At 42.6% G+C, this 27,849-nt stretch overlaps 1 pseudogene; it reads right to left on the bottom strand.

Moving 5' to 3' along the window:
* Positions 1 to 9,127: 9,127 nt before the first annotated feature.
* LOC134731792 (skin secretory protein xP2-like) lies at positions 9,128 to 9,646 on the bottom strand (annotated as a pseudogene).
* Positions 9,647 to 27,849: the final 18,203 nt, after the last annotated feature.

The raw sequence follows: 27,849 nt of genomic DNA, 5'->3' as shown, positions 1-27,849 counted from the left end.
CTTTGCAGATGTGATTAAATTAAAGGTTTTGAGATGGCGGGATGATCTTGGGTTAGACCAGTGGGCCCTCAATGCAATCACAAGCAAGGCAGAGGGAGCTCTGACACAGAAGAGAAGGCTGTGTGGCAGGAGCAGAGGGAAGCACCGTTGGAGAGAAGAGATGCTGCGCTGGTGCCCTGAAGATGAAGGAAGGGGCCATGAGCCAAGCAATGCAAGGAATGCAGTTCTAAAAGCTGGGAAAGGCAGGGAACAGATTCTCTCTTAGAGGATGACCCTGCCGACACCTCAACTTCAGCCCAGTGACATTGATTTCAGACTTCTGACCTCTAGAACTGTCCAAGAATAGCTTTGTCTTGTTTTAAGCCACTAAATTTGTGGTAATTTGTTACAGCGGCCATAGGAAACGGATACACTAGGGCAAAGGTCCCCAGCCCCCATGCCACAGACTGGTACTGGTCTGCAGGACTGTTAGGAACCGGGCGGCACAGCAGGAGGTGAGCGGCAGGGTAGCAAGAATTACTGCCTGAGCTCTGCCTCCTGTCAGATTGGTGGTGGTATTAGATTCTCATGGGAGCTCAAACCCTATTGTGAACTGCATATGTGCAGGCTCTAGGTTGTGTGCTCCTTATGAGAATCTAATACCTGATGATCTAAGGTGAAACAGTTTCATCCTGAAACCATCCCCTCCAACAACATCCATGGAAAAACTGTCTTCCACAAAGCTGGTTGCTTATGCCAAAAAAGTTGGGGACTACTGCACTAGGGAACAAAATAAAACTGGAACACAGATCGCAAGGGACAGTCTTGCTCTCATTTAACATGAGGACTGATGGCATAGATCAGCATCCTTAAACTCAGTATCTGAGATGCCTTTTTAAAACTGTGTGATTCTGACCTCGCCCCTCCTTTCCCACCTTCCTTTCCATCTCACCCTTACCTCCCTCCCTACTCCTGCCAACCTAACTCAGTCTGAGTGATGGGCCCTAGGTAGCTGCTGTGGGCATAAAGCTGCTGTTCGAGTGCCCCAAACTTTGAGGGACCTTGGTCTAGACAGAGCATTTTCTATTCTCGTAATCATAATTCAGCACAATTGCTGCTGCCTTTTTGTAGGCTTTGTTCCATGCATGGCATCTAGCAGGTACTCAGAGAGTATATTTATCTGTTTGACAACTCCCTAAACACAAACCTCTCCAATAGCCTCTGTGTTTGCTGAGTTAACTCCACATTCCATGATCCTTGCTATAATCCTACTCTTTTTTTTTTTTTTTTTTTGAGACAGAGTCTTGCTCTGTCACCTAGGCTGGAGTGCAGTGGTGTGATCACAGCTCACTGCAACCTAGACCTCCCAGGTTCCAGCAATCCGCCCACCTAAACCTCTCCATTAGCTGGGACTACAGGCACATGCAACCAAGTCAGGCTAATTTTTTCTTTTATTTTTGGTAGAGACAGGGTTTTGCCACGTTGCCCAGGCTTGTCTCAAACTCCTGGGCTCAAGTGATCCACCCACCTTGGCCTTCCAAAGTGCTAGAGTTATAGGCATAAGCTACCATGCCCAGCCCTAATGATCCTACTCTTAATCAGATTTTACTAAAAGCCATTGATCATTGGCCAAGCATGTCACTCATTTTCCTTTATAAATTCCATGGCTTCATTTGTGGCTTATGGATTTTAGAAGCAAACAGGGTTACAGTATCATGAAGGGGAGGCCATGCTTAACAATTGTTAAAAATTACACACACACACACACACACACAGAGAGAGAGAGAGAGAGAGAGAGAGAGAGAGAGAAATTGTACCTTTTTTGGGTTTTTCTATGTTCTATCCTTGAGATCCAGAGACCAACAAGATAAAATGCTGGCATTTGGCAATCCTCAGGATCAGCCATGCACCTCCCTCTTTGGCATCCCTCTGTCCACCAGATGCCACTTCTCTTTGTCCAGCTGAAATACCATGTTGATAAAAGGGGCTCCCACAACCTACTGCCAGGGCCAGCCTCCCCCCTGGGGCATGGCAGAGTCAGTTTTTACTGCAGAAGATGGGTATAGACCAACCTGAAGAATCTTCCATATTGGTGATAAGTTTACTGCGCTTGACTTTCAGATGGATGTAAGAAGTGTGTCAATGATGTAAAATCAACAGAGCTTGAGAACCCTCTCTGGTTGCTTCTACTGGATGATAGCTAAGAGAAGCCTGCAAATGTCTAGGCACTAGTGCGAGATCCATTTAATGTGGTTAGCAAAGCTGACAGTTTGCACAGTTTAAATCCTATCCAGTGAAAGCCCAAGCCCTATCAAATAACAGTTGAAAAGAAAAATGTGAGAGAGAGGAGAGAGAGAGGGGTAATTTTAAAGCCAGAATTACCAAACAGTTCCATTTGTATGCAGGCAAATTTATGTTTCCATGAGAATCTGCCAGGCTACTCTAGCAGTTTTAGCAATGCATTGCTCTACCCATGTTTATCAAATATTTAAACACCCCATTTTTACTGAGCCATAATGTCTGCTGAATATGTAAGCAAAAGAAGAAGGATGAATTTTCTTTTTCACAGCAAGATTACAATGGCAACCCTTTGCTCATCATCTGTTCCCATTTATAGAATAAAGTCACATTTGGATTCTCTTATTCGCTAGAAAAAAATAAATAAATCATTCTCTGTCTTCCATAAATACATATTATCTAGGTCCAAATCAATTGATTGATCTATCACAACATTAATTGATCAATGTAGCATCTGTCTGTCCATTTATTAATCTGAGAGAGAAGCAGATGACATTTAATTAGTTCCATGATGGAATAACACTTTTCCTTCAATTAGCACAGCCATGAATGTGGTAAGAAGGTTCTATTTCTTGAAAGCAAGTAATATTTATTATTTCATTGCATGGGCTCTAACAAATCAGTTTAGAGATTGAATAGCTCCTATTTAAAATGAGTATCATTGGTCAGAAATATCCATTTTGAGTATGGTGCCTATATTATAGTCTGTAAATCTCCATAGCAAATGATTGCAGCTCCTGTAAGCTAAACCAATGTCCAAACCACCTTGCTTATTATGATGGACCATAATCAGTGAACTCATAAAACGATTGGAGCTGAAATCATATTTTGCACTCACCTCAGCAATGGAATAACAAGCCATAGAGATGAATATACATATTCATCCCTACAGAAACACACAAACCTCACTTTCTCACTTTCTAGCTCTATGAGAGTCAACACAGTGATGCTCTGAAATACAGTGACAAATCATGTTTGATGAAGGAGATGGCTTCTGCTATAGTGCTTTCCATTCACTGGAGATCAGTGGGTGGATTGTGAAGGTCTCTCTCTAAAAAGTCAGAATCATAATTCCAAGTCCAGAGGTCAGGAATTTGTTTTCATAGTGTCAAAGCCATATTTTAAAGATGTAATGCGTATTCTGGTATCTCTGTGCTGGGTAGGTGTACCGCTTGTTACAGAGATTACTGAGGTTTTACAACACAGAGTTTAGGTCAAGAATGAAAAGTTTTGAAGATTTACATTTTTCTCCAGCATTGACCTTTTGGCTTTATTCCTTAATTAAGCAAAGACATGGCAGCAAAAGGGAGTATTATGGGCCTGCTGTATCCCCGGGGCGTTATGAGACACCAGACAGAGTTAAGCTATCTCAAGACAACCATGTTCTGTGGAGTTACTTTATTGCTATTATAAAAAATCTTTATTATGGGAAAAATATGTATTTTTATGCCAGAAGAAGATGAAGATGACAGTTAAGCTGTTGAAAGGTAGTTTCAGTTGAGCTTCGTGCCCACTGAAATTGTAAAACACCCAAGACTAGGGGAGGCATCCTGATGGAATCTTAAGAAACCTAAAGGGGCATATTAATCTTTGTGAAATTCACAGTTGGAACAGGGTACCATTAACTGGCACTTTCCAGTTATCAAGATATTTTATGAAACTGAAAAAAGTCCTATTACACTTGCTAACAGGGCCAACTTTGGGGGTGTGGCTAATAAAATAATCTCTTTCCAGATTGTCTTGACTGGAAGAACCTTGAGATTCTGAATCCCCAGTGATGGCTGCTGCTTTTATTACAGGCTGCTTAGCAGGGCACTTCTGCAGAAGCTTTTGTGTGAGTTTGCTTTTCTTTTACTAAGGGGGGAAAAACATTAATTGAAGGCTTTTTAATTGCTGCATTTTTCTTTTCCATTGAGAATCTGGCACTTTTCAATTTGATTTGCATTGTGTGTGTGTGTTTGTGTGTGGTTTTTTTTTTTTTTTTTTTTTGAGACGGAGTCTCGCTCTGTCGCCCAGGCTGGAGTGCAGTGGCACAATCTCAGCTCACTGCAAGCTCCGCCTCCTGGGTTCACGCCATCCTCCTGCCTCAGCCTCCCGAGTAGCTGGGACTACAGGTGCCTGCCACCACACCTGGCTAATTTTTTGTATTTTTAGTAGAGACGGGGTTTCACCTTGTTTGCCAGGATGGTCTCGATCTCCTGACCTTGTGATCCGCCCGCCTCGGCCTCCCAAAGTGCTGGGATTACAGGCCTGAGCCACCGCGCCCCGCCGATTTGCATTGTTTTTAAAGCTAATAAACTGCCCTCTTCATTCTGAAAAAGAGTCACCTTGACTTAAAAATCACTCACACATCTTTCCATTGATGTTTACCAAAGTAAGACTTCTTTTTAAAAGAATGTTATTATCAAAAACTTTCATCATGAGGCTCCTTTGTTACCAGGAAAATTTATATACTTGCTCATCTATTCATCTTTGTGTTTATTACTTATATTTCTGTCCCACTAAATTCTGGAGAAAACTTGAAGTGGCTCTTGGATTTATCTTCCTTTGGCTTTTACTAATGAATCTTCCAGGAACTACCTCCTGAACTCTACTTGTCTGTTATGTGTATGTAGCCTAGGAACAAATAATAGAATTATGTCCCTTCTATCCAAGGTAGGAAGAGATGAATTGGGAACTTTAATCCACACTTTAGTTTCTGAACTGGGGAAATCCAGCTAGCAGAAGCAGGGGATCAGCCAAGCAGAGTTGCTGAGGCCTGTCATCCCAACACTTTGGGAGGCCAAAGCGGACGAATCACTTGAGGCCAGTTCAAGACCAGCCTGGGCAACATGGTGAAACCCTGTCTCTACTAAAAAATACAAAAATTAGCCAGGTGTGGTGTCATGTGCCTGTAGTCCCAGCTCCTCGAGAAGCTGAGGCATGAGAATCACTTGAATATGGGAGGTGGAGGTTGCAGTGAGCCGAGATTGTGCTGCTTTACTCCAGCGACAGAATGAGACTCTTGTGTCAAAAAAAAAAAAAAAAAAAAAGTAGCAGGGAATCATTTAATTATTAGCATCTTTTGGTTGGCAAAGAGTTGTAGTCTCACCTGGTATATTCCAAGTCAGGAGGAAGCTAAGGACCCATGTTCAAAAGGGGCAGTTCACAAAACAGAATTGCCAGAAGGCAAGACCCTTGTTTCTCCATTTGTGAGGCACCACCTTTAGAGCCAGCTATATGATAGGTGAGTTATGGAGTGACACTCCTCACTATCCAAGCCAACCATTTGGCCTCCTTCATAAGAATCAAATCCTACCAAGAAGCAAAAGCCAAAACAAAAAATGCATGGACAAAAAACCCATGTTCCTATGTAAAGAAAGACCGAGGTGAATTTTTAAATAAATTGTTATTTTCCCGTCACATTGCTAAGCAGATTTCACATGAGAAAGTCTATAGCACTGGTCTCGCTGCAGCTGGCCACCTCAGAATCAGGAGCTCCAAGGTGCCTCCCATCCATCCTCTCTTCTTGCTGCCCCTCAGGAGCACCACAGGGCAAAGCTCACCACACACATTAGTGTGAACTGAAAATCTCTCAACCCAAGGTTATGGCCCACTTTTTAGCTATTTTTTTTTTCAGTATAATAAAACTGCCTTCCAGGCATTTGGAACAGTTCCTTGAGTCATAATGGGACTTCACTTGTTGATCTCACAAGTGATTCGTGCGGAGCCTATTTTGCGAATTGCACAGTGAAGGAGCAGCAAGATAGACAAGATGAGACACCGTCTCTGCTTCTGTCTGGAACATCATGGTGTTAGGAAAGAGGAACATGTTCCTTTTTCCCTCTCACTCTACAAAGGGAGCCACTGAGGGTGTGAACCAGCAAGAGAAGTTCCAGCTGGACCTAGAGAGAAATGGAGCTGGAGGGGATTTGGGTGTGGGGCGGCAAGGAGTGGACCTGTAACTTAGAGGAATTCTGTGGCTAATTTACTCTCTGCAGACTTAGATAGTCAGAGTCCTTTCTTTATGGTAGAAAAGGTTTCCTGGGTACCGGTTTCCTAGAGAGAATGCCATTTTAGTTTTCTGTTTTATTATATTCTTATTTTGGATAGAATTTGTTTCATAGTAGAAGTTTGTTGGGTCCACCCTAAAGAAAGGTGCTCAAATTATACATATTGTACTCCAAACCATTCAATACTCAGCTCCATGTTCCTTTCCAAATACCAGATGGCATCCAGTTGGCCCTATGAGCCACTCCAAATAGCAGATCTCTCTTTCTGTTGTGAAAGTAGAGTAATCTCAGGAGACTGATGTCATTGAATGTCTCCAAGCATAGCTGTCAAGTATGTAGATTCAAAACTTCACCATTTCATTTTATCAATCTTCAGAGCTTATTGAGTCACTTGTGTGTTTCTTCTCTTCAGAAATGCTGTGCACTCTTCCTGCGGTGCTCTTTTATTTTGAAGACCCCAATGCAGGCCACCTAGGAGTCAGGGGAAAAGCCTTCCCATAATGAACCAGTGTGAGCAATGCAGGGAAAATATGGTGCAGAGCTGACTGAAAAGCAAGTTCTAGTTTTCTTACTTCTACAGGATTATATCAAGCAGGTTTAAAATAATGGAAAGTATCTGGTCTCTCTGTGTGTGGTAGCAGAAAGGTGACTGCCACCAATGAGACAAAGTTATACAGACTAGGTGTATTGTGAAACACTGGAAATGCTATGTACATAACAAGGTTAGAGTACTTGGCCCCTAAGAACAAAATGCAACTCACATATTGGCACTGGGATTCCAGGTTTGAATGGAAACAGCCAAGAAACCATAAGTCAAACACACAGCCTATCTATTATTTCTTGTTATTATCACCAGCTTTTTCTGATTCCTCTTTTTTTTTTTTTTGTAATGCTACCAAGAAGTAGAAGAGTAAAATTCGAGCAAGGTAGGTGATGATTAGCCAGGGAGACTTCTGGGTAATTACCAGTAAGATTATTCAGCAAGAACTACCTAAAGACAGAATTGGACCATTATGAGAAAGTGGTACAGAATTGATGTCACGTACACACACATACACACATAAACACCATCAAATCCAGTTCCCCATCTTCTGCCCAACTCATGAAAATTCCAAAGAGCTTTATTCAATCAAATTATTGACTTGGGGGTCCCAACCAAATCCCACTGTAAGTGATGCTGTTTCACCTAATTAAGGCCCATGGTTCAGTAGATTCAGTAGAGAAGAAATTCCAAGTCCTTGCACTTGGCAAAATGTTTGTTACTGAAGGATTCCTAAGTCTTCCAAATTCCACTAGGTATGAAGGGACTCAAAAAAGGAAACATTTTCCTTTCCACTTGCAATTTGTTCATTTTGTAGTGAGCAAGCACCAAAGGCTTTTCTTTCTTTTCCTTTCCTTCTCTTCCTTCTCTTCTCTTTTCTTTTCTTTCTTTGATTCATTTTGGCCTGAGAATTCAGAACTTAATCATGTAGTCATTTTACATAAAAACTATGTCTACATCAGACATTACAACAGGATTACGCCACAGGCAGGTGCCCTGGTGGCTCACACCTATAATCCCAGCACTTTGAGAGACCCAGGTGGGCCAATCACTTGAGGTTAGGAGTTCGAGACCAGTTTGGCCAACATAGCAAAACCCTGTCTCTACTAAAACTACAGAAAACTTAGCCGGGCACGGTGGCTCATGCCTATAATCCCAGCACTTCGAGAGGCCGAGGAAGGCGAATCACTTGAGCCAGGAGTTCAAGACCAGCTTGGCCAACGCGGCGAAACGCCTTCTGTACTAAAACTGCGGAAAACAGCCAGGCGTGGTGGCCAAGGCCTGTAGTCCCAGCTACTCAAGAGGCTGAGACAGTAAAATCGCTTGAACCTGGGAGGCGGAGGTTGCAATGAGCCGAGATCGTGCCACTGCACTCCAGCCTGGGCCACAGAGCGATACTCTGTCTCAAAAAATAAAATAAAATAAAAAAATAAAATAAAAACACAACATGGTTAGGTCACATAATTCTAACTGGTTTCTGATCCAGAATGTTAGCTTGTGAGCCACTATATTTTGTTGCTGTTCTTTGTATTCGTTAGTGTATTAGCACTTGAGTCCAATACTTAAAATAATAAAGATAATCACTAACAGCAATGTTGTACCTGATTTTGTTGCAGTGTCATTAGAATTCTGTTGTGATGTTTATCTCTCATTTTTCCTTAAGAAACTGGGTTACTTCCTCCGAGCCCCGCGGGGAAGTCAGAAAGCCAACGTTAGAGATTATGTGGCAATGCATTTTAAGAAGAATCAGCTCCTAAGAAGTGGGGAGAAAATATATTATCGGACTTTGCGGACGTAAACACGCCCCAGCAGGTTGGAGCCTGCGAGGAGTAAGGTTTCCCTGATCGCGGGTCCCCCTCCAGCCCGCCCCTCGTGCTGGCGTCCATTGCACGACGCCCTGTCGCCGCCGCTCCCAGGGGAGCCGGGCCCTCGCGCTCCCTCCAGGATGGGACAGGACATGACAGCCCGGTTTGTGCACCAGCATCCTTAATATTTCCTTCCTTTCAGAAGCAAATAGAGCGTTCCCTTATCTGAATGCTAATTTCCTGGTTAAAAACCCTCCCTTGCTGACAAGGGACTGAAAGAGTTTTAAATCACAGATGTAGAGTATCAAATGCAATAATGCTCTTGCAATAGTGCATTGAAGCCTCAATTAATTAACCCTTGGGCTAAGTAGGCAGGTACATGGCGGTGGCCGCAGGCGGTGGATGGATGAGATTTAAATGTGCATCTCATTTCCCCAGCACGGAGCATGCCGTTTGGTTCAGAAAGGAGTCATTTTGCACACTCGCCTCATTTACTCGCTGCTTTAATCCTCCTAATTCCACCTGAGATCAGGGGAGAATTGAAAAGGAAGGCGAGGAGCAGGGGCTGCGGGCCGGGCTTTTGTTGCTCGCGGTCCCCGGGGGCCGCGCCCCGCCGGGCCGCGCGGGGGCTCTCGCCTTCCGAGCGGGCGTCGGTGGGAAACCTGCGCGGCGAGAGACAGGGGGATGGGGCGCTTTTGACGCGATTGTGGGGTGCGGGCCGTCCTGGAGGAGGATGTCCGGCCGAGCTCATCCTGCCCAGTTGCCGGATCCCCAGGCCAGGCTGCGGCCTGCGCTGGGCTCGTGGGGAGAGGCCGCAGCGCCCCGACGCTGGGTGGGTGTGTGGGTGGAGTGGAGACTGGGGTCCCTCGGCGCTTGGGAGTCCCGCCGCCTGCGGCTGGGAACCGCCTCCCACCCCTGGCCCGGCCCGGGCCGGGAGCCGTGTCCCGCGTTGACTCGGTGTAACTCTCCAGCTCATTTCTCTCCACGCGATTTACCATCTGTGAACTCGTCTTTAACCTAATAAAAATCATCCAGCTTTTGACTAACAAGAAAAGGAAACAGTGCTCATTGTGGGGTTTGGGGAAAATGGCTTCACTAATGTGCAGGATGAGAACGGAGTGATTTATAGGCGGTTTTAACTGTAGGCTATGATTAGGGGGCTGGTAGTAAGTGCATTAGATGTCTAAGTGTGGCAATAGAGTAAATAGGCGTTTTATTTATCGCAGTGCCAGGGGCCTCTTAGCGGAAGAGCGCTTCTCCAAATTGAAATATAGCAGAGTTTACACTCCTGATTAGGGCTTCAAGCGCAGAGCCCAAGGCTATCAGCTAAGCAGAAACAACGCTCGCTGACACCTAATTGTCACTGGATTAATGTGCAAACAGGGACAGCGAACAGCAACAACAAATAACCTAGTGTCAGAGCCGTTGGTGGCAGTGTCCACTCGCAGTGACTTGGGGCCAAATTGGAGTTTATATGTCAAAACAGGCTCAGATCAATGTGTTGGGCTCCCCCTGCAAAGGGCTGGAGTCGTGGCAGTTGTTGATGTATGTGTGTGTGGGCATATTATGTGCCGGGGGGTGGAGGAGAGCAGGCAGACGGAGGAGGTGAAATGCCTTTCCATTAATTTTTTTCTGCTTTATACTCCCGAATTCACAACTATTAAGATAAATTTATGTGAATCAGGTCTTTCTCTCCAAGATCTTGTGACTTTCGCCTGTGTCTCCATATAAAATTTAATAACCTTGTTTGTGAATCAAATCATTCCCACAACAACAGATTCAATCTGGGTTGCCACCTGTCTGGCTTTGGACAGGAGCAACCGAATTGGGCAGCTGGGGGCTGGTGGTTGGTTGGCTGCCTGGCAGGTCCGTTTGCCCTGGGGTTTTCCAAAAGCAGGAGTAGATGCGGCTGACATCTGAAGGGGAAAGGGAGGACAGCCATCCATATTCCTGAGACCCGCCTTTTCTTCGAGTGACCAAATTGGTGGCAGCCCTATTTAAAAAACACAAGAATTCATGAGAGTCTAAAGCAAATGGGGGAATAGGTTACCATCCAAGAAGTTCTTATGCTCACTCATTTTTCTTCTACAATTAGCCATTTAGGGAGGGAAAAAGTCACAAATACATGAATTATGTTCTTAAATGTATTTCTAAAGTTCTTAAGTTTTATTGAGCATGAAAGTTGGTCTTTCCCTGTGTTAAGGACTGAAGAAGCTATAGAACTAGCTAGTAGCTCAATGGTGCAAAGTCTTATGATTTAAACTTGACATTTGCAATTTTTTGCCGTAAAATATTACTTTCTTTATTTCAAGAGTTTAGTTGAAAACCTCGTAATTCCCTTTAAGCTCCATTTGATTGTCAATTGCACAACTCTCTCTAAAGCTTAGGGCTTATGATTTTCATACACACATGATTTACGCTTTTTGTGTCACAATATAATGTACTTTGGTACAGCGCCCACTTATTTCTCTTGTATCACGAGAGATTTTCCTTTTAGAGGCTGGGAGTTTTATAGTGAAGCTGTGAAAGAGTTGTGATCTGGCTGTACGTCTTGTTGAATTGTCCAAAATTGCCATTTTTGCTGCCCTATACAAACTTCTGTGCCACTCCATTTAATATGTTTTCAGAAATTGTTGACCTGGATATCTGCATATCTAGATAAAAGAATGAAATTAATTTCGCTATTGAAAATTTCAATAGCTGGCTATAGAAAGATCATTCATTGCCTCAAGTATGGGTAGAGAGATAGCAGAGCCAGTATTGGATGTTGCAAACACAGATTTCCTTTAGTTCATTTGTTGTCAATAAATCGTAAAGCTGGATTTGCAATGGCAAAATCCCAAATATGTTTTGCTGGATCGATTCAATGCGTTTTAGTTGCAAAGCTCTAAGGTCATCCAAGCTGCTGATTAGAGCATAATATTTAAGTTAATGCTGTATATTAACACAATACTTAAAAACAAAAATGCCACAAAGAGATATTAAGCTTTCTGAAAAACCATATATTGTTATGGCGAATGTTGGAATTCATACAGGAATTTTGTTGATCCTAATTGTTATACTTTGTAGATTTTACTTTGTTGTCTCCTAGAACTAGAAAGACATTTAGAGATTATCATACTCTCTTTACAGCCCTATGTGCAGATGAAGAAACTGAGGCCCAGAACGGTTAAATGTTTTGCTGAAACCCACACACATGCAATGAAATTTTCCAAGTATTCCTCCTATTTGTCATTATTCCAGTCAAGCCATAAGCATTATATGTATATGAGAAAAACATCAAATGTTTTTGTTATACCTTGTCAATGTTAATTATTCAGGCATTTATAAATATTAACATTTTAGGCTGGGCGCGGTGGCTCACGCTTGTAATCTCAGCACTTTGGGAGGCCGAGGCGGGCGGATCACGAGGTCAGGAGATCGAGACCATCCTGGCTAACACCGTGAAACCCCGTCTCTACTAAAAATACAAAAAAAATTAGCTGGGCGTGGTGGCGGGGGTCTGTAGTCCCAGCTACTCGGGAGGTTGAGCAGGAGAATGGCGTGAACCCGGGAGGCGGAGCTTGCAGTGAGCCGAGATCTCGCCACTGCACTCCAGCCTGGGCGACAGAGCGAGACTCCGTCTCAAAAAACAAAAAACAAACAACAACAACAACAACAACAAAAAACATTAACATTTTTCTGGCACAAAAATCTTTTCAAATTCTTGATTTAAGAAATAATTTAAAATGGGTGTTATTCCTTGATTACATATCTAGAAATTGTGAAACAATTACAAATTTAAAGGAGTTTTCAGTATTTGAAAGTGTTGCCATGTCTTGGTTATTTGAGGTTAGGGTTATATTGTTTCTTTTTGAGTTTTCTGCTTCTTTTGTCTCCCGCTCTTTCTGCTCTTTTGGCTTTTTGCCTTCTCCTCCCGGCTCTGCAAGGAGCATACTAAGACTCAAGAAGCTGATTTTATCATTGCCGATAAAAATTTCATGAAGAAAATAGGACAGAGCTAGCAGATAGAATGGAGTTTGATTATCATACTTCTCCCTGGCTCTCCCTGGCTATCAGTATAATGGATAAGCAAGAAATAATCTAGCCTGTAGAAGAAAAGGTAATATTTGGTAGGTTTTAAAAATAATTCTGCTGGAAAGTTACAGATTTATTTGTGTGTGAATCACTCTTGGAATCCCTATGATTGCCTTTGAGGCATAAACTTCAGAATGTGTCTGAACGATTAAGCATCTACCTTGTTGGTGTAGCTAGGTGTTTAAGAGAAGTAAACTGAAATTAAATTATGTTAACTAAGAAAAAAATTAGCCCCTCACCCCCGAGTTCAGGTGTATCTGTTTAAATCTAGTTCTAATCTGAAATTTCTGGTAATGTGGTCAGACTCTGGGTAGCATTTGGTAGCTCTGGAAATTATAGTCACTCTAGTGAAACTGCTGAAATCTAAGCTGAGGACATCATTGGCGCTATAAACCTGGAGTCTCAGCTACAATGTATACTGACCAGATCCACTCTCCTCCTCTTGGCTTCACCCTGAGTTCTTGGGAATTTCTTTCTTTCTTTTTTTTTTTTTTCTTTTTTTTCTGAGTCAGAGTCTTGCTCTGTCACCCAGGCTGGAGTGCAGTGGCACAATCTCGGCTCACTGTAACCTCTGCCTCCTGGGTTCAAGCGATTCTCCTGCCTCAGCCTCTTGAGTAGCTGGGACTACAGGCGCCTGCCGCCACGCCTGGCTAATTTTTGTATTTTTAGTAGATACGGGGTTTCACCATATTGGCCAGGCTGGTCTTGAACTCCTGACCTCATGATCCGCCCCCACCCCCGGCCTCCCAAAGTGCTGGGATTACAGGCATGAGCCACCGTGCCTAGCCTTCTTGAGAATTTCTTAACCAGACATTATAAAAAACAAAAATAGTACTAGGTCTGTAACTGGGCATTTTTGTATAATAAATGGTTTAAACACAATTCTGATTTTATAGACTAAAATGATTGTAAAGAACTCTTAAAGGAAGAAAGAGAAGCTATTCAGGAATTATTTCCATGAAGGGAATATCATTTGTCCTGGGTGAACAATTCGAGAAGCATTTGAGAGTAACCAAAGCCATTTCAGAGAGAAGAACCAGGTGCTGAAGGGAAAAGACTGCTGAGGTGGAACAGGTGGGAGGCATGGTTAGGGTTGGTGCCCTAGAATCATACAGTGGGGTGGCCTTTAGCAAGTCATTGTCAGACAGCCATGAAGTAGTTTCCTAACCTACAACCAAGGGACTAGGCACAGAATTTCTTAAGGTAAGGTCCACAAGCCATTAGGTCAGCATCTAATAAGCCCCTCCAAGGGATTATAATGCACTCCAGAGTTTACAACACTTGGATCAAAGAACCTATGCATTTTCTCGTAAATGTGGGATTTTTAATCATTTACACTTTAGCAATTTAAACTCTATTATGGTTTGTGAAAAAGACTTAAAGAGACACTGATGACTGATTTAAAATACTCCTTCAGGCCACAGGAAGACTTCATAAGACAAACTCTTCAAGAACTCTCTTCTTAGATTACACCTACCTCATGGAGAACTGCAGTGGTTGTCCCTATTTGCTGTTTTTGTTTTGTTTTTTGAGGTAAAGTCTCGCTCTGTCATCCAGGCTGGAGTGCAGTGGCGTGATCTTGGCTCACTGCAACCTCCACCACCCAGGTTCAAGTGATTCTCCTGCCTCAGCCTCCCGAGTAGCTGGGACTACAGGCACTCGCCACCACGCCCAGCTAATTTTTGTATTTTTAATAGAGATGGGGTTTCATCATGTTGGCTAGGCTGGTCATGGACTCCTAACCTCAGATGATCCACCTGCCTTGGCCTCCCAAAGTGCCGGGATTACAGGCATGAACCACCATGCCCAGCCCCTATTTGCTTTTTAAAGTTCTCTTTAACTTAAAAAACCACAATACTTTTCTGTAGTTAACAAAAAATTGTTTGTGGATTAAAAATACTGTGAGATATCCTCTTCCTAATTTTCTCAACTAGTTAAATTACCATGTTGTACCTTTGAGAAGTAGCATGATTTCATCTACATAGTAACGCAATTTTATGTACTTTTTGTATTTTAACTTTTGAAATGAAATGAAAACCAAAATATTCCAAATTAATATTCTTTAGGATTGTGCAAGAAGCTCAGTTCTTTTTTTTTTTTTTTTGAAATGGAGTCTCACTCTGTCACCCAGGCTGGGGTGCAGTGGCGCGATCTCAGCTTACTGCAAGCTCCGCCTCTCGGGTTCACGCCATTCTCCCATCTCAGCCTCCCAAATAGCTGGGACTACAGGCGCCAGCCACCACGCCTGGCTAATTTTTTTGTATTTTTAGTAGAGATGGGGTTTCTCCATGTTGGTCAGGCTGGTCTTAAACTCCCAACCTCAGGTGATGTGCCTGCCTCAGCCTCCCAAAGTGCTGGGATTACAGGTGCCCGCCACCACGGCCGGCTAATTTTTTTTTTTTTTTTTGTATTTTTAGTAGAGATGGGGTTTCACCGTGTTAGCCAGGATGGTCTCGATCGCCTGACCTCGTGATCTGCCGAGGCCCACCTTGGCCTCGAAAAGTGCTGGGATTACAGGCGTGAGCCACTGCGTCCGGCCAAGAAGCCCAGTTCTTTAACATCATAAAATGATACGCATCTACGTATATTCCGTATATTTAAACATAATTAAAGGCAAACAAGTTATACTATATCCCAAACATGCTGACATGGTTTGGCTCTGTGTCCTCACTCAAATCTCATCTCAAATTGTGATCCTCAGGTGTCAAGGGAGGGACCTGGTGGGAGGTGATTGGATCACGGAGGTGGTTTCCCCCATGTTGTTCTCGTAATAGTGAGGGAGTTCTCATGAGATCTGATGGTTTTAAAAATGACAGTTCCCCCTGCATGCTTTCTCTCTCCTGCCACCTTGTGAAGAGTGAAGAAGGTGCCTGCTTCCCCTTTGCCTTCCACCATGACTGTAAGTTTCCTGAGGCTTCCCCAGCCATGCTTCCTGTACAGCATGTGGAACTGTGAGCCAATTAAACGTATTTTCTTCGTAAATTACCCACACTCAGGTAGTATCTTTATAGTAGTGTGAAAATGTACTAACACACATGCGTATTATTCTTTGGCAAGCCAATTGTAGAAATCACTTTTTTTCTACCCCAGTGCCGTACAGCTAATTCCATTTTCATTTTATAAATGTACCCAATAGGCATTTCCCGCAAGGGGCCTACAAGGTTTTTCAGGCTCAGTGTGTATCGGTTTGTGTTCTTGCATGGTTAAAATAAAAGCAAAAGTATGTAGTAAGCAGTAATTTCCTTCTCCCATCGTGTTTGATATTGGTCACGGAGGAACAATATATTGTGTGCTTTCTGTATATATACACTCTTTGTAAGGTAGGATTTTCCCCCCTTACTTAAGGGAAGTTTTTCTAAGAGCACATCTTTTTAATGGTATTCTTTCCCCTTCTTGGTGAGGGTCTATTGATTGAGTGGACACCGCTTACTGTAGCTGTTCCGAGCTGCCGGCAGCAGGGTTTCCTGTGATTGATTTTATATAGCACCTTTTCTACTTGAGAAATCCCAAAGCACTTAACAAAGCAGGGAGTGAGTTTGATGCTGATAGTGATGGCGCAGGCAAACACTGGCAGTGGCATGAACCGGCAGCGGCTCACATTGCTTCAGATTCTCGACTCCAGAGAGCTGGCAGCCAGGTCACCACCATTCCCTCTGGTCTGCCTAGAATCTCCAGACTGGAAAGGACATCTAGCTATCCTTGAGGATATTCCTTGACCTCCACCCTGACCAGCCCCTAAGTCACTCAAGATAAATAAGATTGGCCACTGTGGGTGGCTTCAGAGGAGTCATTTACTCTTGAATCCTTTATTTCCTCATGGGTTCCGTATGGTAGGTAGATTTGGTGTCCTGTCCAGTCAGCAGTTCTAAGATTCTATTTCCTGATTTTTTTTTATTTTTTGTTTTTCAGAGACAGGGTCTTGCTCTGTCACCCAGTCTGGAGTGCAGTGGCATGATCATAGTTCACTGTAGCCTCAAACTCCTGGACTCAATCTATCCTCCTGCCTCAGCCTCCTGAGTAGCTAGGACTATAGGCATGTGCCCCCACACCCAGCTAATTTTTTATTTGTTGTAAAGACAGGATCTTCCTCTGTTGACCAGGCTGGTCTCAAACTCCAGGCCTCAAGCAATCCTCCTGCCTTGGCCTCCCAAAGTGCTGGGATTACAGGTGTGAGTCACCACACCCAGCCAATTCCCAGAGTATTTTTTGAGTCTTGAGGAGGTGCAGGCTCAAAAGTAGATTGCGCCAGGCATCTGCTCTGGAGAGAGAATACTCTTTGGCTGATTTTAGTACTAGATAAGTGCAAAAACAAGCAAGAGGGCATCTGCAGAAATGCATGATGTGTTTGCCCTCAGAAGGAGCGTACATTGCTTACTTCTTTGACACCTAGCACAGTGCTTAGCACATAATAACCCCTCAATAAATGTTTGTTGAATAGATGTGTAAAATGAAAAGCATCTTTTCAGTGTCACAGAAGGACAAATTTCAGTCCAGAATTAGGGGTGCTCAGGGCCTAGCATTGTCTACATTAGCAATAAGCGTGCAAAATAAACCAGCCCTGTCCCCATAGAGGCAGCAAAAATGGGACAAAAACAATGGTCTTTTTTCTCCTGTCCTTTTCTACCTCGTCTTGATGCTAAAGTGAAGCTGCTTGTTTCATTTGCAGGTTGGGGTGAGGAAAGAAGGAGAAAATTGATAAGGCAAAAAGAACTAACATTAAGCTCAGAAGTGTGATCTATTCACTTCCAGCAAAAATGAACTGGAGAGAGGAGAGATGTGGAAAGACTCCCGGGAGGGGAGGAGAGACCTCACCAATTTGAGTAGGTCTTGAAGCAACAGGGAACCTGTCATTGAAGGAACAGAAAGAAGGCCATATGATTCTTCTTAGGATCTGGACTATTCTTGCCCTCATCTTCATAGACGTGAACTTCCTTAGTGTCTCTAGCAAGGAGCAGGAGGATAACGGGGGAGGGAGAGAAGGAGAAAGTCACGCTGAGACCCCTGGGCCCATACATGCCCCTGTACTCATGGGAGGAGAGCAGTGGCAGTTGTGAGGTGACTTTGGAGGAAGAGTTGGCAGGTCACATCCTGTGGCTCCAGCTGAATTGATACCCAGACGTGTGGTGTGTCATACCTCTGATCACCGAGTTAGCTTGCTCAAAAGAGGTGAGGAACACCCTAATTAAAATGTCGGTGTGCATTCGTCTTCACCTGTGGTTTCTTTTCTTTGTATGTATGGCCATAGCTTTTATTTTTTTATTTATTTTTATTTTTTGAGACGGAGTCTCGCTCTGTTGCCCAGGCTGGAGTGCAGTGGTGTGACCTTGGCTCACTGCAAGCTTCGCCTCCCGGGTTCAGGCCATTCTCCTGCCTCAGCCTCCCGAGTAGCTGGGACTACAGGCGCCCACCACCATGCCCAGCTAATTTTTTGTATTTTTAGTAGAGGCGGGGTTTCACCATGTTAGCCAGGATGGTTTCGATCTCCTAACCTCGTGATCCGCCCACCTCGGCCTCCCGAAGTGCTGGGATTACAGGCGTGAGCCACCGCGCCCAGCCTATATATGGCCATAGCTTTTAAATTCATTTTCAAGTAAATAACTTACTTTTGTCTTACACAGTGCATTGAACTATCAAGCGTCCTTTGCTCTTCAAACAGCCCACAGAGGCCCACAGTATTTTCGTCCTCATTTTACAGATGAAAAAGCTGAGGCCCAGAGAGGGTAAGTGACTTGCACAAGGTCACACAGCAAGCAAACGGTGGAGCCGGAATTCAAACCTAGGTTACTACGTGCTACTTCTCACTCACTGTCCACTGTGCCTTGCTTTCTCCATCTCAAACAGAAAAAAAAAAAAATTATAAATCTTGATTCAAAAGAGAAACTGTATTGTTATGACACTCCACATTTGAAGAACTAAGTTGTGTATGTTTATAGTTTCCTTTTGAGCTCAGACCACACAGCCACAGCCAGCTGGCTTACTACCCTAGGCTATCAGCTAAAATACACCACTTTTTATTTTGTGGCCTTCTTCTTTTTAGGAACATTAATAAACACCTGGGATTTTTGCCCATAAGGTTCATGGCTACATGTATTGTCTCTACTTGGGGCATCCTTGACACTTTGGTAACCCCATCTCTAGGACGAGAGGGCTGGGCTAGGCTGAACCAATGTGCTCCAAGGCCCCTTTCAGCATGGACAGCCTATGACGGCAGGCAGGTGAGAGTCCACTGACCTGCAGCTAAAGAAAGAGGCAAACTGGGGTGGGCAGAGCTGGCAACTCAGTTCATATCCATGCTGGCTTACTGGGAGCAGATGATGGCAGGCATTGGCTTTGAAGCTGGGCACATGAACACACACAGGACATAGTTCTTGCCCTCCAGGGGTATGGAGTCTAGTGAAGCCTTCCCAAAGGAACCTGCATGATTGGCAGTTACTGCTCACATGTTTACTTTGTATTGGTGAATTTTAAGATGTGTCCCTTGCACAATATGAGTAATTTAAAATATATCTACACGTGATTAATTCTTCCTTCTATCCATTGGGGGGAAAAAGCCCTATTTAAACAGATGGACAGACATTGAGTGGGTGTCTCTGTGTCCCAATAAGATGAGCACGTTCTGCCCTTAAACAGATGCACATTGCATCCTTGGGAAGCTGCAATGGACAACTCTGGAGGCTTGCACTGTTAGGAAGCACACCGTGGAAATAGCACACAAGGAGAGTAGGGCCTCTGGTGTTTCTGGCTGACATGAGTGAGCTCAAGAAGAACCTGATTAAGGGAACCAGGGCCCTCCTTGAGAGGTTGGGGGGAGCATGGATCATACGGCAGTTTTGTTTGGAAGAAAAGCCGGTCAAAGCCACAGGGAGTCCTTGTAAGGCCAAAGGAGAGAAAGTTGTTCCCTTGGAGAGAGTGGCATTTTGGAAAACTGAAAATCACTTCAGTAATATTGTATATGAGAATCTTTGTAACCAAAAAGAAATGCAATAAATCTCTCAGTGTGAAGGCTTCTTCAATATTTTACAGATCACACAATCATCTCCAGCTTTTGGCACAAAGAAAAATCCACATGACAAACCTTACGGAACATTAGCAATATCAAGATAAGCTACATCTGCAGAATACCAATGAAATTATCCCTACCTGCTGCTGGTGTTTTCAAAAATGTGAGGCGGAGGGTCCATTTTTTTTTTCCTGTTAAAAATGGAAATCGGTGTTTGAGTATTCCATGAAGTTCTTCAGGTTCATTAACAAGGTCAAAATCAATGTTATTTTACTGTTTGGAATCATTTTTGGCGGAACAATGAAAAGAAACCATAGTAGAAGTAGTCTTAATATAATCATTTTCTTTTCATTGTTCTTTATGGGAAAATAATTTGGCCCGAAATTTAGTGGTCCCATCAGGGAGGTGATATCTTTAAAAAGGTGGTCTGAAGGACAGGTTTTACTGTACTTTAATAGGCTTATAGATTAATATAAATCTTAATATTCATAATCTTTACCATTTCTTTTCTCAATATCTGCTCCATCTATACATCTATTTATAATGTATGTTTCAAACACAAGATATACTTGATTTTTATTAAATATACTGATGGTGCTGCAGGGACAGCCACTTGACCTAGTTAAAAAAAGAAAAAAGAGCCAGGGGGTCAAATTTATGGATAGTCCACTGCTGAAAACAGATTTTTGCAGATAATACAATGGCCTGAGAGCAGGGCTGTCTTTGCAAATTTGCCATGTGCTATTTGTGTATGGCCAGGTCAGTAAAATAAATATGTGTATATTGGGTGCCAAGTGTGAGCTGCAGATGATCATGATGAAATGTGGATTTCTCACCTGACAGCTTGATTTTTCTAATCAAAACATGGAACATTTTCAACCTACATATGCTCACAAAAGAAAATCACAGTGATCACTACATAGGAAATTTACTTATTGGACAGAAAAGTAAATATGTAGGTATGCAATGCTCGGCAAGAATAAAAAAAATGCTAATTTATTTTAATGTGGTTGTTTAAAGGAAACATTATATAAGTGATTTTGGTTTTATTTTGATTCTGAGATTCCTTGTTTGCCTGTCAGTTTATTATGTTATAAATATCAAAGAAATTAATGAATTGTAGATGTGTACAACATTGATATATTATGTAAAAATATGTACATATGTATATATATCTTTTACTGATTATTAAAAGTAATACATCCTTATTATAGAAAACTTACAAAATATGAGGCAAAAACCAAAATACTCACCACCCAGAGATAATCATGTTAACATTTTCTCTCCTCTGTTTTGTTTTACACAGTTTAGAGGATCCTGTATGTATAAAATTGAATATGGATTTATTAAATTCTATTGTGGGATCCTGTAACTTACTTCACTATTTCCTATAATTGGATATTTGTATGGTTTCTTGTTTTTTCCTATTATAAATATAAAAGATAAACACCTTTTATATAAACCTTTGGTGGCATTTCACATAACTGCCCCAGGAGCTAGTCCCAGAGATGGAATTAATGAATTAAGTACAGTAACATTTTTAAGGCTTTTGATACGTATTGCCAACCACTTTCCACAAAGCTTAGGCCAATTTGTAGTGTAAGCTTATTTTAATCAGATTTGATGTACTTTGCCCACATGAGGAAAACGCTGTGGTTTCAGGTTTCCAAAGCAGTGATCTCCTGTGGTTGGCAATGATGTTCCTTTGTGGTTGCCCTGAGGAAGATGTGAGAAAGTGTTGTAGAGGCCTATTTGTCTGCTGTTAGGGAGTGCTAGTTCTTCTGGTTAATTCACATAAAGGCTTTTTTTTTCTTTCTTCTTTTTTTAGATTATGTGGTCCTCAGAAATAGTATTTAATGTTTTAAACGTTAATATTAATTGAAAAAGGAGAGAACTTAAATAATTGCCTATATATTTTCTTTACCTTTGTATATGTATATTTGTGGTAATGAGAAAAAACCCTCGGATTTATTACTAGAAAAATGGGTCTATAAAAGTCTTTATGCTCTTTTGCCCACTCAACTTCCAGCTTTACTGGCTTTAAATATTTTGTCCTTGGTACCTCAGTCCTCTAAGGTATTTGGCTGTGTGCAGAATGTCATATTCCTGTCCCCTCCGTTGATAAGGATGTGGCTTTGTGTCTGTGGATGCCTGTGTGTGCAGAGGCTGGGCTCTCTGAAGGCAGAAAGCAGTCACTGCCTCTGTGACTGCTCCCTCGTGATCCCTGCATCCTACACACACTGGTTTCCCACCACCGGCTGTCTGGTGACAATGTGTCTACTGTGGTTGAAACTGTTTAAATCCAGGGTATCATGTGGACACTGTCAGTTACTCCAAGATTCAACAGTATGGGTATGCCTGCTTTAGACATAGTAGGAATCGTGTAAAGGAAGGAAAGCAAGAAGGCAGGGTAGACACACAGCCCCATTCACATTTAAATGCAAGGCCAAGGATTGGGGGTTGTTTTCCGATGAATCTTTCAGTTTCTGCTAGTGTGTGGCTATAACCATTCTAAGTGGCAGTGCAGGAATCTTCTTTGCTTTCTGGCTTTCTAATTGGCAACTAAATCCTATTTCTGAAAGCAAAAATAGATGTTACAAACAGGTATCTTTCTTTGGGTTGCCTTGGTCACCTTTAGAGTGCCTTTTCACAGGAAGAAGGAGAGAATGAAAGTGCTTTTGCTGAAGAGGAGCTTCCTGCTCAAAACTTCTCCAAACATTGACCATGACTGCTCATGGCTAATCCTGGCTCCTTTTCCCTAAAGAGAAACACTGAGAAAAGCCTGAGAACTCAGGACTGGGGACAGGCTCTAGAGGGAATTAACCCACCTTCAGTGAGGCTTGCTTTTGTGCAGACACTGCCTATTTAGTACATCAGTAAACTTATTTTATTCAAAATAGAGCATCTCACTATATTTCAAAGTGGTTTACAACTCTGTATAAAATAGAACATCTTTACTAGGGGATGGTGGAATATAAACGTAGAAACACAAATATTAATACTACCCTCACAATGCATGCCTTACAAAAGACATTTGCTAAATTTTGTTATGTATGAAAACATATTTAGCTACTAACTTTACTGTCACTGTGGAAAATTGCACAAACCAATATATGTAAGTGAATAATTTTACATATAGTTAGTGTCTTTTCTGATTAAGAGGGTCTTTTAAAGAACATATTGATTATGCATCTTATGTATCCTATGTGGCTAAAGCAGCTCTGTGAATAGAGACCTGCCCCTTGTTTTGTTAAAATAACAGAGTGTAGCTGCGATTAAAAAAAAAAAAAGGATGAATACAGCCTATCTGGAAGAGCTATTTTTAGTTTTAAAAGGTGGAGTAGGAGGGAATCAAGAGCTAATGTTTTAGTTTGCAAATATAAGAGTTTTGGGGAAGAATGTCAGGTCAGGCAAATGTGTGGGCCACAATGGAATGAAGGTTACGTATTTGCTAAAATGTTTCCAGACTAGGACTTTCCAAGTGAGTGGCAGATATGCGTGGGAAAGTCACCCTTGAAACCAAAGAGGGGAGGATGCACACCAAAAGAGAATCTGGTTTTTTACATTGTAGTTGTAATGGGAACAATCACTGTTGCCAAATGTAAACTTCTTAGGTTTGTAAAACCCCAATTAACACCACTCTCCATAGATAAAAATGTACATTTGAAGGAAATAGTTTTACAATCGAGCTAGAGATTGTCCTTGCCTCTCAGAAACAAAACGGAATGTTATCTGTCCAAGAAAAAACACTCTTTGAAAGTGCTTTCCTGAATCGTGTTGACTCCAGTGTGTCAGTGGGCAGGTCCCGGCTGTGTTCGCAGCTTTGTGGTCTCCGCCGGGCCTCTGGGGGTGGCTTTGAATGGGACAGCTTCACAAAATCTGCATGAAAATTGAGAATTGTCAAAGTAACTTTCCATTTACTGACTCGCTCTCTATGCCTTTTGTGTTTTGATCAATAAAAACTTAAATCCTTTACCCAGTTTAGTAACAACCTATTCTAAAGCATTATATCCCCCCTAATGTTTTTCGAGTTCTGGTTGTACAGTTATCCATTTTCAATGATATTCATTTTAAAAGGTTAACAAACGAGAAACTAAACCAACCATACAAATAACAGCCCAAAGAACACTTTCCAAAATGTGTTGCTGTAGTGCCATTTCAAATTTAATATTCATGCAGAGGAAAGCTAAAGGCCACCAAACCAGGTGGATAAAATAGTACTGCATTTTATGACTCATTCTTAAATGAAATCTCTTAAATATTGCTAATGAAGCCGGCTCCCCCGCCACAGCCTTGCCGGGCGCCCTTTCGAGCTGCTTCAGTTCCATTTCCCTGTCTAGCAATTTGCCCCAGGCCCCTATTAAATGAATTATCACGGCCCCTAAATCATCTCTGCGGGGGTTTCCTCTAATCCCATCAAGACACTTAACACTCCCTTTCTTTCCTCCTGGTGACATAATGAATGATTATTTCATGGGGAGCTGTTAAAGAGGCCCCTCTGGAAGAGGGGAATGCGCGCGGCCCGGGGCGGAGGCGCGGGGCTGGGCCACGGGGTGGCCGGGTGGGCACCAGCGCCGCCTCGGGCTGACGGGGACAAAGAGGCCACGCGGCCACCAGCTGCCCTCCCGGCTGCCTGAGGTGGGGGTTCCCGCGAGCGGCGGGCCGAGAGCCTCCCACTCCAGGCCTCCCGGTGCGCCCGGCCTGGGTAGCGACTCCGGGAGCTCAGGAACGCAGGGCAAGGAGAGAGAATATAAATGTTTTCCTTAACCAGAGGAAACACAGCACTCACAAACCACTTGCGGAATAGATTAAGCTAATTTATTAAACATAGTTTGCCTGGTGACTGAGCTGAGCTGAGTAATGATTTACAATTAAAAAAAAAAACATTAATAAGAGAAAGTCAGGGGCCACTGTGGCCCTAATCATGGGGTCATGGCAGCTCCGAAGGGGCTGGGGCGCGCATCCCGGCGCTGGGTTTGGGACCAAGTGTGGCCTTAGGCCTTCGCAGCCGTTGCGGAGCCCAGGCCCCCAGCTCCGGGGAGGTGGCGTCCAGGAGAAGAGAGCTGGGCCCTGGGCGGGGAGCCATCTCCAGGGAATCAGGCAGAGGGACCATCTTCCCTACAGGACGGGGTGGTTGGCGGGGGGTGTGTGTGCGTGTGTGTGTTTTACATGTTGTTTCTGAGGCGCTCAGACCTCCCTTCGCATACCAGTGCTGGGTCTTCTGACGGTGAAGTAACATAAAACAGTTTCCAGGAAATTTTGGAAATTGAACTTGAGGACACGTGTCTTGAGTAGCGATTCTCAACAGCGTTGGGTGGCAGCCAACCCTCTTTTCGTAACAAATACTTCCTAACGCCCAGCGCGGTGGCTCACGCCTGTAATTCCAGCTCTTTGGGAAGCTAAGGTGGGAGGATCTCTCGAGCCCAGGGGTTCGAGTCCAGCCTGGGCAACACAGTGAGACCCCGTCTCTACCCAAAAAATACAAAAATTAGCTGGGCATAGTGGCACACGCTTGTAGTCCCCACTACTCAGGAGGCTGAGGCAGGAGGATCACTTGAGCCTGGGAGGTCCAGGCTGCAGTGAGACGTGATTGTGCCATTGCACTCCAGCCTGAGCAACAGAGTGAGATGGTGTCTCAGGAAAAAAAAAAAAAAAAAAAGAAAGAAAAAGAAAGAAAGAAAGAAAAAGAAAAAAGTTGTAATATCTTTTACTATTCCAAATAAAAATATTGAATAATATATCCTACATGTGATTTAGAAAAAGAGAAGATAGAAGGAAGGAAGAAAACAAAGAGAGGCAAAAACATGAGGGCCTAACTATAAACAACAACACATAAGGTATAATATAACAAAAATATGGTAAAATACATGTTTCAATGGGTACATTCTCCATCACGACAACTAAGGAATGAAGTAATCAAATAATTTCCTGGCCTTTTTTTTTTTTTTGACAGGCCCTCACTCTATTGCCCAGGCTGGAGTGCAGTGGTGCCATCTTGGCTCACTGCAGCCTCAATCTTTGTGGGCTCAAGTGATCCTCCCACCTAAGCCTCCTGAGTAGCTAAGACTATAGGCACGTGCCACCACGCCCAGTTAATTTTTGTATTTTTTTGTAAAGATGGGGTTTTGCCATGTTGCCCAGGCTGATCTTGAACTCCTGAGCTCAAGTGGTCCTCCTGCCTCAGCCTCCCAAAGTGTTGGGATTACAGGTGATCACATCACTTTATAACAAATGTTGATTTAAGAGAAAGCTTTCAGTTGATTGTTGTTGACTCTTTTTCTTTATAATCAACGTTATGAAATAAGGGCTGAATAAGGATATTTCCTCATACATGTAGAATCATCCAAATGTGACAGCTGTGGTTGGGAGAACTCAAAGCCCAAGAGCTACATTGCACTGTTGTCCATAACATGATTTTCCAAAATGGTGAGTAACTCTTGGTCAGGTTCCAGACAAAACTGTGTACATGGTAGTTGTATTCCTGGAAAATTTAATGTACATTAAAACTAGGTAAAAACACTTTGTGCTCATATGAAAAATGGAGCTGGATAATTATCAAAGGCTTTTTCACCTACATGAATATCTGATGGAACACTGGGATGTGTTCTGAAGGACCTGGAACAACTGTTTGAGTGTCAATGTACTTGCCTTTTTGGGGTGGACACTACCCCCTTTGAAACTCCCTCATCTAGAACATTGGTTTCTAAATACTTTGCATTAGAATTTTATGGAAACCAGAACATTTTACATATGATATTAGAGGGTTTGCAGGCTTCTTGAAACCCATTCATAGACCCTCTATCAAGTCTATGTATTCTGAATTCTAAACCCTTGGTGTATAGCAGAAATTGAGAGGCTAGAATCATAGAATAGGATAGAACCTTACTTGGATCTTCTGAGGAAAATCAGCTCATCCAAGGTCTGAAGACCATATTCAAATTTTGAGTTTATTTGTTTATTGCAGGAAATTAGTCATCTTCCTGGTTCTGGAAGTGGAAACTAAATTACTTTAGTCCTTAAGGCAGCTCTAACACACTGTTTACTTCTACTCAACTTGTGATCAATAAAAACCCTAAATCTATTCTACTTGTTCTGGCTAAAAATGTTTGACCTTTGTACTTAGGCAGATAATTTTTTGTATTGAAGTGTAGGGCTTTACATTAGTACCTATTAAATGCTTTCCTGTTGAAGATGACCCTTTATTCTGGCCTTGTCTAGATGTTTTTTGATACCAATTTTGTCTTTGAATTCATAAGCTTTCCTTTCTAGTTCTCTGTCACCTGCATGTCAAAATGTTAGAATTAATTATTATAAAAAGGAAAACTGAGATAGAGGCCTCTTTTGCCAATGCTATATCACTAGTAATAATAGGAATATGTTAGCTTTTTCTGGTGTATACAGGAAAAGCCCCATTAGTTTAGTGTGTATATCATTGCGTATTTAGAGCTGAAAAAATAAGGCAGTGTGCATTATAATGGTGCTTCCTTTTATATTGTCAGAAACATTTGATTTTTATTTAATTAGTTAACTTTTATTTAATTAATTAACTTATTTATTTTGAGATGGAATCTCACTCTGTTGCTCAGTGCAGTGGTGTGATCTCAGCTCACTGTAACCTTTGCTACCTGAGTTCAAGCGATTCTCCTGCCTCAGCCTCCCGAGTAGGTGAGATTATAGGCGTGCGTCTCCACACCCAGCTGATTTTTGTATTTTTTTGGTACAGATGGGATTTTATCATGTTGGCCAGGCTGGTCTTGAACTCCTGACCTCAAGCGATCCACCTGCCTGGGCCTCCCAAAGTGCTGGGATTATAGGTGCGAGACACCATGCCCAGCCTGATTTTTATTTTAAAAGTCTTTTAGAAGATTGCTGTTCCCCACTCTCAATGCTGGGATTTTGTCAATTCTAAAAATAATATTGTACCAAATTCAAATATGTTTCATAAGAAGTTTTCCACAACCCTGCCATTCTAACATAACTGTTTTTATTTTTTCACGTTTCTTTCCACAGCTTCTACTTTTTGTTTAGGCTTTTACATATTGCATGCCCAATTTTCTACATCTCTTTCTAGTTCCCTGTTAGAAATGGGTGTTAGCCTGGATTTATTCTTAAGCACGTGCAATTGAACTAAAACAAGCAACAGAGCATCTTCCATAC

Source organism: Symphalangus syndactylus, chromosome 11 (assembly GCF_028878055.3).
Source record: "Symphalangus syndactylus isolate Jambi chromosome 11, NHGRI_mSymSyn1-v2.1_pri, whole genome shotgun sequence".
In the NCBI taxonomy this organism is placed as follows: domain Eukaryota; kingdom Metazoa; phylum Chordata; class Mammalia; order Primates; family Hylobatidae; genus Symphalangus; species Symphalangus syndactylus.
The sequence above is the reverse complement of the archived record's forward strand: the minus strand, read 5'-3'. Positions and strand labels throughout refer to the sequence as shown.